The sequence below is a fragment of the Nyctibius grandis genome, chromosome 4 (genome assembly GCF_013368605.1).
Source record: "Nyctibius grandis isolate bNycGra1 chromosome 4, bNycGra1.pri, whole genome shotgun sequence".
NCBI classification, from domain to species: Eukaryota; Metazoa; Chordata; class Aves; order Nyctibiiformes; family Nyctibiidae; genus Nyctibius; species Nyctibius grandis.
In genome coordinates this window covers 76431153-76443723 of record NC_090661.1, presented here as the reverse complement: position 1 = coordinate 76443723, position 12571 = coordinate 76431153, and positions in this window count along the sequence as shown.

Here is a 12571-nt window from a genome sequence, read left to right as displayed (position 1 = left end):
CAGCTTTCAAGTTTGTGTGGCTGAAACATATGGGAGTGTTCTCCTCTTCCATAAGGATAACATTAGAGCCTGAAGATGTCATCTCTGGCTTACTATTTTTGATCAAGTAGAATGTTTTTTTTTAATACTCTCCATTTCTTTGTAATTGTTATGAAAAAAACAATGCTATCTTTCAATCAATAGCTTCAAAAATGTACACTTTTTTCTGTTGCCTTTTCCAGTCCACTTTATTGGAGAGTTGAACCCCCAACAACTAAGAGCCAGTTCTAGGATGGCTTATGAAGTACATGCTGTGTTCTCTTTGGGATGCATTACAACCCCTTAGCGTTGCTGCAGTATGAGTTAGAGGAAACATTGTCTGCCAGTTAATACTTTAAATATTAAAGATTGTTCCAACAAGCAGATTGAGCTTCCCAGTGTGGTGCTGCCCAGCAATGGCTGTGTATCACGATGTTTGTGGCAGTAGCAATGGGCTCCAAGTCTGTAGCATTTTAAAACTTCACTGCACTGTGGAGTATAATCACTTTGGTGATTATAACACTGGAAAGAGTTTAAATCGCTGACTCTTAAAGAGAAAAAGTGATCTGATAATGAGTTTGGAGCCTGAGGATCTTGTTAAGGAGGTTGGGATGTTTTACTGACTCTCTTGCTAGATAATTAAAAAGCTGGTCCCTTTGGCTGGGCTTATGGAGAGGGAGGGTGAGCTGAATGCTTTCTGGATTTTTTTTCAGTTTTTCAATTGTAATGGCATGTTTTGCAAAGTTGCAAATGAATTCGAAAACTAAAGACCTAAGGTAGAGATTGCTACATTACATCTTGTAATGGGGAAAATTGCATATGCGTGTTTCAATTGCTTGCATTGTCACATTCAGAAAACGTGTTCTACAGATACTGGAGAAATATAGTGTGTATATTTGACTGTTTGAAAGGGGCCAAGATCAGTCGTGGATTAACCTGCATGTCACAAAATGGTGAGACCTTCCTGCTAGTTCAGGGATTGACAGGATGAATTGGTTCTTGACCACTTTTGGGTATCAAAGGTACTGCTGTTGATTGAGGTTAGAGTGCGGACTGAGTCTTAAGCAGGATTGCCACATGCTGTCAGCATGAGCAGAGGTGGTGACATTTCTGAAATGCAAGCAAAAGGTGTAAATGTTAGCGTTTTATGGTCAGACATGGTAAACTGTGAAGCCTCAAAAGACAAAATATGAAGTACAGAGGGGATGAGTAGGTGGTATTACTGCAGTATTAGGTATGCCAGAAGCATTCAACCTCCATATGGGTCAGTTGCAGTGTCTTTTGAAGTCAATGGGAATTTTTTTCAAAGGAACACTGCATCAGGCTCATAGAAATGTAGAAAATGGTAATAATGAAAAAAAATTAACAGCTTTCTTTTGTAAAAGACTGAAGACAACAAAGGAAATAAAATGAGGTATACAGTAAATGGGTAAAGACAAGTAAGAAATCACATCAAATAAACTCATCTTCAGTGTCATTTATCATCTTGCTGCAGTGAATACTAATGGGAAAACAGAGGTTCATAATATTGCACAAAGCACTGACAAGCAGCCAGGTATGGAAATCCTGTGCCAAATGAACTGTGATTTTATATGCAAACTAATCAGTTACAAAGATTATGGCAAAATAAGAGAGTATGGGAATCCAAATGTATAGGACACCACTGTCAAACTAAAATGCTCTTTCTGTTTGAATATAATCCTGCAAACATGTTGTAAGAGGCACTGCAGAAGGTTCTTACTGACACCAGGTGCTGATAGTGCTAGGTGCTGTACAAATGCAGAGTGAGCAATTTTTGCTCTGGGAAAGTTTACAACCTGAGGTATTTACAAAATACGTCATCAGTAACCTGGTGGAGGGTCAGTGGCCGAGGCAGTGAGAGGACCCAGTGGTGTTCCTCAGGTGAGGGAGGCCCAGGCTTTGCTCTGGTGAAGCATTAGCTAGTCAGCATTGCTGAAAGGGACAATGTGCTTGGGTCTGAGACTGACCATGTGCCTGTACAGCTTCTGAAATAAAGCTTGGTCATCAGGGATTCTGCCTAGGGGACCTGAAGCATGTTTATGCTTCCTCTTCTAGGCACATCCCAGAACTGACAGACATGGAGAAACTATTTTCTCTGCAGATGCCAATGAGAAGACTCTTTCAGCAAAAGAAATTATTCAGAATAAATGGAGGAGTGCTTCTTTCTTTGTTGATGGATTGCTTTAAGTTAATCTAATATTTTGCATTGTGATATGTCTCTCATCTGAAAGTTAATTTACTGCTTTAATTTTTTACAAGGTGGAATTGTGATTTATTTGATCACAGCTTCAAGTAAAGTGGTTTCTTTCCAGAAAAAAAAAAAAAAAAGTGGACAATGGATACCTGTGTTGATCTGAGCAGTAAAATACCAGAAAAAGACTTACTGGAAAGGAGACTCTACCCTGGGGAATACATAGTGCTTCCATACATGGTATTGTTTTTCTTCTCTGCCTTTGAATGCTAGTGAAAGGATCTTTTAGTCTGGTTCACAGGTCTAGTAGATGCAGTTATTTTGGGAAAATCAGAAGACTTTTAGAAGAGGAACTATCATCAGCTTACTTGCTCAGCATGAAATTTCTGTAACTATGATGAAAATAAACCTAACAGAACAGAAGGGAAAGCGGAGGAGTTGGAGCAGAGGGTGGGAATGTGAGAGGGTAGAGCTAGGGCCTGTGGTCGTGCTTCAGCAAACTTTTTTGGGGAAAGAATTGGAAATAAGCTGATCTACAACAACCCATTAAGGCCACAACGAGTCCCATTCTTTTCATGGGGGCATATCATCACACAGGGAGTAGTGCACAACATCAGAGAGACGTGGCTGCAGTTCTCCCAGTGTGCTGCAGTGCTGCTTTAGCTGTGTAGAGGACATTAAAGATTTCTTACTCTGCAATTCAGATCACTCTGAAGTACTTTGACGGGGAATCCGTATTAGGAAATACTGTTACTGGGCTTAGAGGTACACTTTTGATTTATTACGAAAATGATTATATATTCTTATGTGTAAAAACAAGAAGTAACCACAGTTACTGGAGTTCTGTCCGAGATTTCCTGGAAAGAAGCACACACATCTACTGTGCTCTGGTTTTACTGTATGTGCTTCTGCACACTTTGGATGTGACCTGAGCATGCTGTTTGTCTTGAATTTCTTCATGTTTTACAGTTCTCTTCTAACTCCAGCCCTGAGTGGGCCACAGATATCCCCAAATCCAGGACAAATTGCCATTAGGTATCTGGAGCACTCTGGTTGTAATGCACATGCTGGAGACCCAATTTGTACATATTTAAGGGCCATGTTTGGAGTTTTGGTAATTTGGTCAGGGTTGTAGTGGGATGTACCTAATGGTCATGTTCTCAAATTAAGTACAGTATTTCCTGATGGCAAAAAAGAACTTGTCAATGAAAGAGTGTATGAATTGCTGCTGTCGCTGCTGCTTCTTTTCAAGCAGTTTTTACCAATACCCCTTCAATAGTATTAGAAGAATTTGGCCACAAAAAGCTTGGCAACCCATTAAAAAGTCATGGCTTTTTGAAAATGAGGCAGTGGGCCATCTGAATACTTTTATTCCACTTTCAGACTGACTTATGTTGGTATTCCTAATTAATTAAAAGCAGCAACTCCTGTGCTCATAGTGGAGACACTCCTACCAAAGATTTTAAATTAATTGCTTAAAAATGCATGACATTAAGTTGGAGCCATGGTTCAGTGTAAACAAGTTCAACTGGCCATGATGTCTCTTTGGACCTTTTTTCCTTCCTTGGCTGCCAAAAACCAAAGGTGATTGCCTTTCTTTCTGTATGTGTAATCAGGTGTCCCACTCACTATAGAGTTATGCTCTTTAAACTTTGGGTCATTAAAGTTTTTCTCTGGTTATTTTCAAGTTGGTTTTGGTGTTTGGGTTTTTTTTGTCACATGTCCCCATAAGTTTTATCTTTCTCTAGAATAGGGTCTTCCTATCATATGAAAATGTGGAGGCAATAAATTTGTAGTAATATGGTTTCATCTTCTTGTGTTGTATGACTGTACTTTTTGCACAAAGCATCATTCAGGATCCAGGATTCATGTAATGCTGTGCAGTTTTACGCAGCTCAGTTAATCATATTTACTTGGAAAAGGTGATGTCTATACTACTATAAACCGAGAACCTTAGAGAATACCTCTAGGCAACATCTCTACTGAAGATCAAATTACTTTTGAAGGTCTGCATATGGATATCTACTGAGAAGAGTAAGGGCTGATGTTAAACTCTTTTCCAATCCTTTCAGTGTTCATGTTTTGGTAATGAGTAATCAGGGAACTCTACAAGGAAAAGTGTGCTGACCAAAATGATGAAAAATAAGAAATAGAAAAGGATGGTATCTTTTAGTGAATAATGTTTTAAGTGTGAAAAGCTGCATTTGCTACTCAAATCAGTCTTTATTTCCTGTCCCGTCTTTATTACTTGAATGCAATCTGTAGTACTTCAGGGATGGAGGGTTGTCCTTTTCTATGCATTCATGAAGTACCTAGATCCTTCAAGCCTATTCATTTTTCAATAGTTTTATTTGTCTTCATTCTCCCTTGCTGCAATTTTTATGTACCACTTTTTGCTTCCTGTTTTGTGTGGTGCTGGTGCAATGAAAATATACATACACCCACAGATTTCTATGCTTTTTAGTACAGAATAAAAATATCAAATGAAAATGGAAAAGCAGCAGATGCCTGTCAGTTAGCCAGAATATCTTCAACTGAGAAAAAAACACCACCTTTATCCTCCCTTTCCCTTGACTCACATTTCAAAGAGGCTTATCTGGAGTTTTTCAGTGATGGACAGAGACTTGAAGGGATTGAAATCTCTGATTTTGGGGACCAGAAAGAAACTCCCTTTTTTTAAGAAAAGGCAGATGAAAAATACCAGTCATATCAGTCCTCATTTTTAAGAGATGCTTCTGGAAGGCAAAGAAGTTGCTAACAGGAATAGATGTGATAGTTTGTGATCCTGGATGAATTTAGCTTTAGTAGGAAGCTTGCATGTGAAGATTCAAGTTGGTGGTAGCGATGTAATGCTCTGGTTTCTTATTCTGTGTGAGTCACTCTTATGAGGCTCGCATACTAACGTTTCTCAGAGTTGTCAAAACACTATTCCTAGCCTTGTTCGGTGCTGTAGCAGTGTCACTGAAGAAAATCAGATTAGCTCTAAGTCATAAGTACCGTTAGTCTCAGGTTGATGGCCAAATTACTGTGTGCTGAAGAGTAGCTCTATTCCATGCATACTGGATTTTAATTTATTATCTTTCACTCCCATAACATTTTAAGGAATGGTGATGGGACAAAATTGTTGCTGTGGTTTCAGTCCAAAAAGTTGTTCACACTCTTGAGTTTTACTTCTAATTTGGAAGTCTTGTGCTTGTGTCGCAGTGGACCAGCACAAGCTGTTGTTATGATACTGTTTCTTGGTGTTGTTTATGTTTCTTTGGAAGTCTGGTGGTTTTGTACAGGGCCTGCCAGTGGAAGTCCTCAGGCTGCTTGAAAGGCCATTGCATAGACTTGCACATATGGAGCTGCTTCTGACCTGCTGTGTGAAAAGATGTATTTCTTTGCAGGCTTTAGTTAAAAGGTTTAAAACAGGGTTAATACTCTCCTCTCTCCCTGGAATACTGAGGCCTTACTAATTAGGCAGTGAATAAACTGACTTATAGTGAATTAGAAAACTGTGAATTGCATTAAGGTAGTAAAACCTATGCAATCTTAATGTGCGTGCTCCTGAGCTCTGCTCGGTCGAGCAAGAGCTATGGATCTGTGTGACCAAAGGACAAGTATAATTACTAACTAGTACAACCTTCTTTGCCTAGGAATCCTTTATTATCATGAATACCGGTCCAATTTCCATTCCTTGATTCTCTGGCTGTAATGTATAGCACAGGTGAAATCTAGGTTGTCATTGGTTCACTATGAGAGTTTATTCATATAAAAAAAGAAAGGAAAAAAAAAAAAAGGGATATTAACTTTTCTATAGGTTCCCTATCTGCTTGGCTGGGAGATGTCATGTCCTTCCGTATAACTCACTTGTAAATACTTTTTCCCTCAGGACATTGATCAAGAAACTTTCTGCGAGAAAATTAATGAACTTTCTAATTCCTTTTCACAGACTTAAGGAATGGTTAAAGGAATATCAGTGATGATCTGGAGGGTAACTGAGCAAATCCCTTGTTTAGGAGAATGGTTCTGCCACTATGCATTTGCAAAATATTCTGTGTGTTGTGTGTACCAGGCAGATTTTAAATTAGCTATAGATTTTGCATTCTTCCCATCTGGTTCAGTAAAAAGATAACTTGCCTCATAACATGCGTTACAATAGCAGCTGGCTACACAACACCAACTAGATTTCAGAGAAGTTTTTTGAGGTTTTGACATTTCCTTTTCTTCTTTATTGGGAAGATTTTGGCTTCATTTTTGTTTCCACAACCAGAGCTGTACTGGGCTGTCATCTCTGGAATTGAAACCTTGGGATTTCAATTAGAAGACCATGCATACATATCCAGCTAAGCTGGTAAGGCTGGTTTGGGAATGGGCAAATGTACATCTCTGTTCTGCCTGCTGTCTACTAAGAGTAGGTTTTAGATGAGAATTCATCCAGGTACGTCAAAGACTTCTCATTGCACTGACCCTAGTATTGAATGTCCTGCTTCCATACTTAGACCTAGCCCCAACTACCCTTTCTTAATGAAATGTTTATTGATAAGTCTCTGAAATATTTAGGCTTTCACAGAATTTTTTTTAGTTAAAACCATTCTGATAATCTGTAATTATTTCCATCCATGTGTGACAGCATGTACAGCACAAAAGGAAAGCTAGATCCTGCTTTCTACAATTAGTACATTTATTGCTCAAGGAAAAGTTTTAAAAGCAGGCATTAGATTCAATTGTTTGTACTTTATCTCTGTCAGGCTCAGAGAACTCCTATATTTGACTCCAGAATTCACACAGCACTGTAATAAGTAATATTAATGAAATATTCAGTATCTTCTATGCCACTTATAAATTCCCTATTGTTATATAAATCCTGCTATTCTTTTTAAGTTTATAATGGAGATCAGAGGAACTTCTTCACTGCTGAGATTAATTTTTGGTGTCAATTCTTTTCTTAGATCCTCTGAGTATTTGAGGGTTTGCTTCCTATAATTTTCATTAATAGCTGTTTTTTTTAAACCGGTTCTCCTTCAGTTGCATGAGCAGAGGCTCAAGAGACAGATTTAAAGCCCACTGAATGAATTCTGACTGGAGGGTGCTCTATTCCCAGCTCTCTGCCTCCTGAGGCAGTGAATATTGTAACATCAAGGGAGTGAAGCAGATAGGTCCTGCAGCTCAGCTGTATAAAAAGTGACCAGAGTCCTTTATTAGGGGTATTGGAGGATCATTCCAGCTGACCTTTGGAGGAACTCTAGAAGATAGAGAACCCAACCATGCTTTTTCCTTGTGATATATTCCTGAGTCTTTTCATGAAATACTCTTCTAAATCATTTTGGAGAAGAATTGCCTATTCTTAAACAGATAACTGAAGAGCAATAAGGTGATCCAGTAGCTTCTTTGTTCAGAGAAAAGGGCTGGTGCATTATGCTTATGGTATTATAAAATTGCTTGGAAATTAAAAAATTTGCATTGGTGTTCATATTTTTTTTTTTTTTTAAAGAAAACATGTGAAATGATTGAAACTACCTGAACTTCTGACTCTCTAGGGCATAGAAGAGCCTGTAAAATGCACTGTAAATCCACAAAAAAAAAGATTTGTTGCTGGTACACGTGAACTTAAAAAGAGAAAAGGCAAAGGGAAAGGGATGATATGTGCAAGTATTTATGATGCTCAGAACTGCTTGTATTCTTCTGAAATTGTTGATTTTCTTAATCTTATTCCACTTTGGTGATGACAATATATCATTAGCCATTAAAAGTTATGAGATTAGGGTTTTTTCTTTGAGTGGAGTTGCATATATAATTTCTTACAATACTTGCATGATAAAGGAATTTGTAAACACAGAAACATATCCTTATATGTGATTTTGCTTATTGAACATTTAGCAAAGACCACAATATATTTGCTCACAAGAAGATCAGGTATCATTAATGGTGTGAGCTATTTTGTTGAAATATAACAGCTGCAAAATACAATGATATATCAGTAACGAAGAAACTGCCTTTGTATTCAAGCCACTGTTAAATTAAAAAAAAGAGAACTTGTTCATAATGGAGAATAAGCCACAGTGAGTCTAGAAGTTTATGAGTTTCTGGGAGGCAAACATCATGGAAGTCTGGGTCTTGGTTGCAATTCCAGAATTTCCACCTGTCCAGCACCTGTAGTCCTTAAGCCACAAAGGGATCCCTCTAGTAAAAGAGTTTCTGGTTGCAGATGCAGATTACAATATTATTTTTGTGGTTAAAATCTGGGATTTTGCTTTATTAGGCCAGAGTATGGTCTGTTTCCTTTATTTTATTTTTAGTTCGTAACACTGTTAGCTCTTCCTTTCTCCTTCTTTTTTTCAATGCAGCTCTGATTTTAAAATAACTTCTTATATCAACCATCTGCATTTTCCTGCAGCTTGTTTTTTTTCTAAATAGGCTATTTAATCCCTGTTCTACATAATGAATGTCTATAGTATCGCTCCTAGAGAATGCAAATATTATCTTGCTCTACGATGGATTTTATTTCCAGAAAATAAAAAGTTTTAATGCAGCATTTTTGTAATGGAGCAATAACAGCTAAAAAAATATGGTCTCTGAATATTTCTATAGAATCATATGAAAAGAGGCTAAAATAGAAAGGAAGAAAATGCAATAAATGTCAATCTCAAGGACCTAGTCTTTGGTTTAGCTGAGCTGAACTCTTTGTATAGCCTTGGGGTCTGTGGGAAGGGCCTGGAGCGAAGTTGGGGCCCTTCAAATTCCTGTGTAGCCTAGAGAAGCCTCAAGGTTGTTATAGTGCTTTACCTACTTTTTCTTGGCCCAGAGGGACCTGGTTATATGCATCTTTTCTCTAAATAAGCCACCTGTTCTGTAGCATCCTATAGCCTTGTAGCTTGCCCTTCAGCTGATATGTTTGTTTTTGTGAGCTGCTGTATAGACTGTATGGAGCAATGCAACCTATGGAATGGTGAGTCCTTTAGAAGCTAAGCTGGTTGTATGGTCCCACTGGCTTACAAAGAGCTATATCAGGGGTAAGAAATTTGGCCTGTATTTCTCTGTTCCCCTACGTATCTCATAATACTCCCCTGTACTTACCGGGCTTTTTTCATGGAAGATGCAGTGTCTGATCCCATTTCTTCAGTGACCTACAAAGCTTTTTAATATTACACACTCTAGCTAATCCCATTGATCTTACTAGAGTTGACTATACAGCATAAAGTTAAGTGCTTGCTTCAGTCTACATTTTCATTAACAGCTGGGCCAACAAAGGAAGGAGTCTCTGCTGGTGACAAATCTGCAAGCAAATCCAATAAATTTTAGAGAAGGTTAGAAAGCTGCTTTGTTTTTATTTCTATAATAGTTATGTTTATAAGGAGTATTTACGTTATATGATCAAAGTAAAGACTAACTAGAATTATCAGCACAAGTACTACATCACTCCAGTGCTTTCTGGCAGTAATCATGTTTAAGGGCTAACACTTTTGTGCTGTTTGATGACAACTCCACTTGGGAGCAGTCATTCTCACTCTTGGGTGAGTTTGTAGATTCATAGTAAATAAGCCAGAAGAGACTATTAGATCATCTTGATCATCACGGGCCTTTAAAACTTCACCCAGTTATCCATGTAGCATTTGGTCTTGAGGCTGGATGTAGCAGATCTATGACCTTTCTGAATTTCACAGGAGTGGCTTCACAGGGATTACTGGAGCACTCTAGCACTCAGAATTGGTGGTTAATTTACTTTGCAAAGAACTGTTTGTGGTGCCAGTGGCGAAAAATCAAAAACTTCCCACTAACCTTGGCCTTCAGCTTCACGTTAGTGTATGATTAGTCTCACTGTGAGACTAATGATTATCACTATAATTTAATTAAAGGAGCTCCTTGTATCCATATGATGTCACCTACTGGATGACTCGGTTGAAACTCCCAACAGTATTAATGTAAAAATTCCCTTCTCTAGTAAATCTCATTTCACCAGTCAAATCAGAGGGACTAGGTCTCCCTCCACAGTTCAGACTGATCCAGATGGCAGTTTGTTATGCTAACTGTGAGAACTTAGGAATGACTAAATTCCCTGATGCCTCACCTTTACTTCCATAAACTGATCTGATCTACTTGCTCGCTCTTGTGAGGAATAAATGATCTTTTCTACCTAGTAGGCTTAGCTGGGAGGTAGCAACACACTCAAGGGCAGTGTAAGCCCAGCTTCTATGGAAGGGCCAGCCTTGTGGCTAGTATGGAGAGCTGGGCCACAGGCTGCACAGACAATGGTCATAAAATTGTATGCCAGCCTGGCCTGGGCATTGAAGTTGTGAGGAGAGAACTGAAAGAAGGCTAAGGGAAGAAAACAATGAATTTCTTTGTAGTTTGGAGAAGAACAGTTAATTAAGGCTTCTGGAGTTTATGGCAATGTGGGTGGAAGAGACCTCTGAGCTACTTGGTTGTGAAGTTAGGGCAAGTGGTCTGTGGAAGAGAAGACAGGACCTATTAGGATGGCAGTTACTAGTGTGGAGTATGGTAAGTAAGCCTTGGTATGAGACATCAGCATCCTGAAAATATCACAGGAGCTGAACCAGTGATGTGCTAACAAACTTCAAGGAGCTCTAGTTATTCCAGCTGTAGTGGAAATGGACCTATAGGCAGCTGCATTCACCTGTGAGTGACTTTCAACTGGAGACTCTAACCATTACAGGCATGACTGTGCCCATGACTGGAGCACATTTTGATAACTGAAGTGCAGCAGCTAACTGAGCTCTACTCCAGATTCCTGAGGACAGCTGACAGCAGTTTCTGTCATTCAGTACTTTGCAGAGAATGGAAGAGATCTGAACTGCTGGTGATCCATAGAGGTAGCAGTGAGAGAGGAGAAAAATGTGAAGCAGCAGTAGTACACTGTCTCCCCACTGGATGGCACACACTGCCTTATGGTAAGATAAAGAGGTACTTAAAGAATTCTAAGATAAGCACATGAAAATAATGTTGTTTGGCAATTGGAGATAATCTTATTTTTGGAAATCTCAGAATATCCTCTTGAGGGCATGTAGGTGGCTTAAGATGTTTTAGTAAAAGGAAAGAAAGACCTGGAGCAATAGCCATAACCTGCTTGAATCTGTTGTTACTCAAAAATGTCTGGAAAGTTTGGCCAACATATGGTAGGTGTCCCTTTGCAGGAACTAGCTTGTATAGTATCGTGGCAGTTTTTCCAAAGCAAGAGTTTCTGTAGGAAGACATTCCTCCAATCACCTGAGTACTTTAGTCATTTTGTGGCCATATTACACTTTATTATATCAAATACATTATGCATTACCTCTGCATATTTGAGTCATGGGGAATATAGAGGGGCTCATCTTCCTGTTGGGAGAGTGGAAAGGTAGGATACCACAGGAACAATACATGCCTCTGTTGCAGTGAGAGGAGCAGGGACGAATTTACTTGAGCTGGTCCTCTTTCTCAGGAGGCAGCTACTGACAGTGGGTAGAGGCTTAGCACAGGAAGCAGCATTAGAAATCTAAAATGCACAATGCACAATCTAAAATGCACAAGCTGAGGGGGGATCTTATCAATGCTTACAAATACCTTAGGGGTGGGTGTCAAGGGGATGGGGCCAGAGTATTCTCAGTGGTGCCCAGTGGTGTACTGACAAGGGGCAACGGGCACAAACTGAAACATGGGAAGTTCCATCTGAAAATGAGGAAAAACTTCTTTACTTTGAGGGTTATAGAGCACTGGAACAGGCTGCCCAGGGAGGTTGTGAAGTCTCCTTCTCTGGAGATATTAAAAACCCACCTGGGGATGACCTGTGCAATATGTTCTAGGGGTACCTTCTTTGGCAGGGGGTTGGACTAGATGATCTCCAGAGGTGCCTTCCAACCCTAACTGTTCTGTGATTCTGTGAAGCTTAGAAGAAAGCAGAAAATGAAAGCCTGAAGAACTGCACTGCATGCACTGTTAGAAAAAGGAGACTGTCATGACTGAGGATATGACACGAGAAGAGAGAATGAGGAGAAGTAGAGCTGCTCTTACTTCGAAATTCCACCATAAGGGATAGATAGGGGCACATCCCTATTGTGAAACTTGGATCTGGCATGATTTTGCAAATAGCTTTGAAGAGTGTATTTTGTCAGGTGAATGGGGCACAGACATGAATGCCATAGCTGCTAAGGCTTGTATTGTGAAAATGAGTCAGCAGGCTTAATCCAGGTTTTGTGGTTTGAAACTGTGAAAATGATTAGAGTGAGGGGAAAAAAAATAGCAAGTCTCAAGAATGTCCTGAGCTGTTCTTTGTCCCACAGTATGTGACAGGAGTGGAGAAGGTCTTAAAAAGGCTAAAGTGAAAGGGAAGGATTTTCAGAATACTTTAGGTACTGCTTTTTAAAC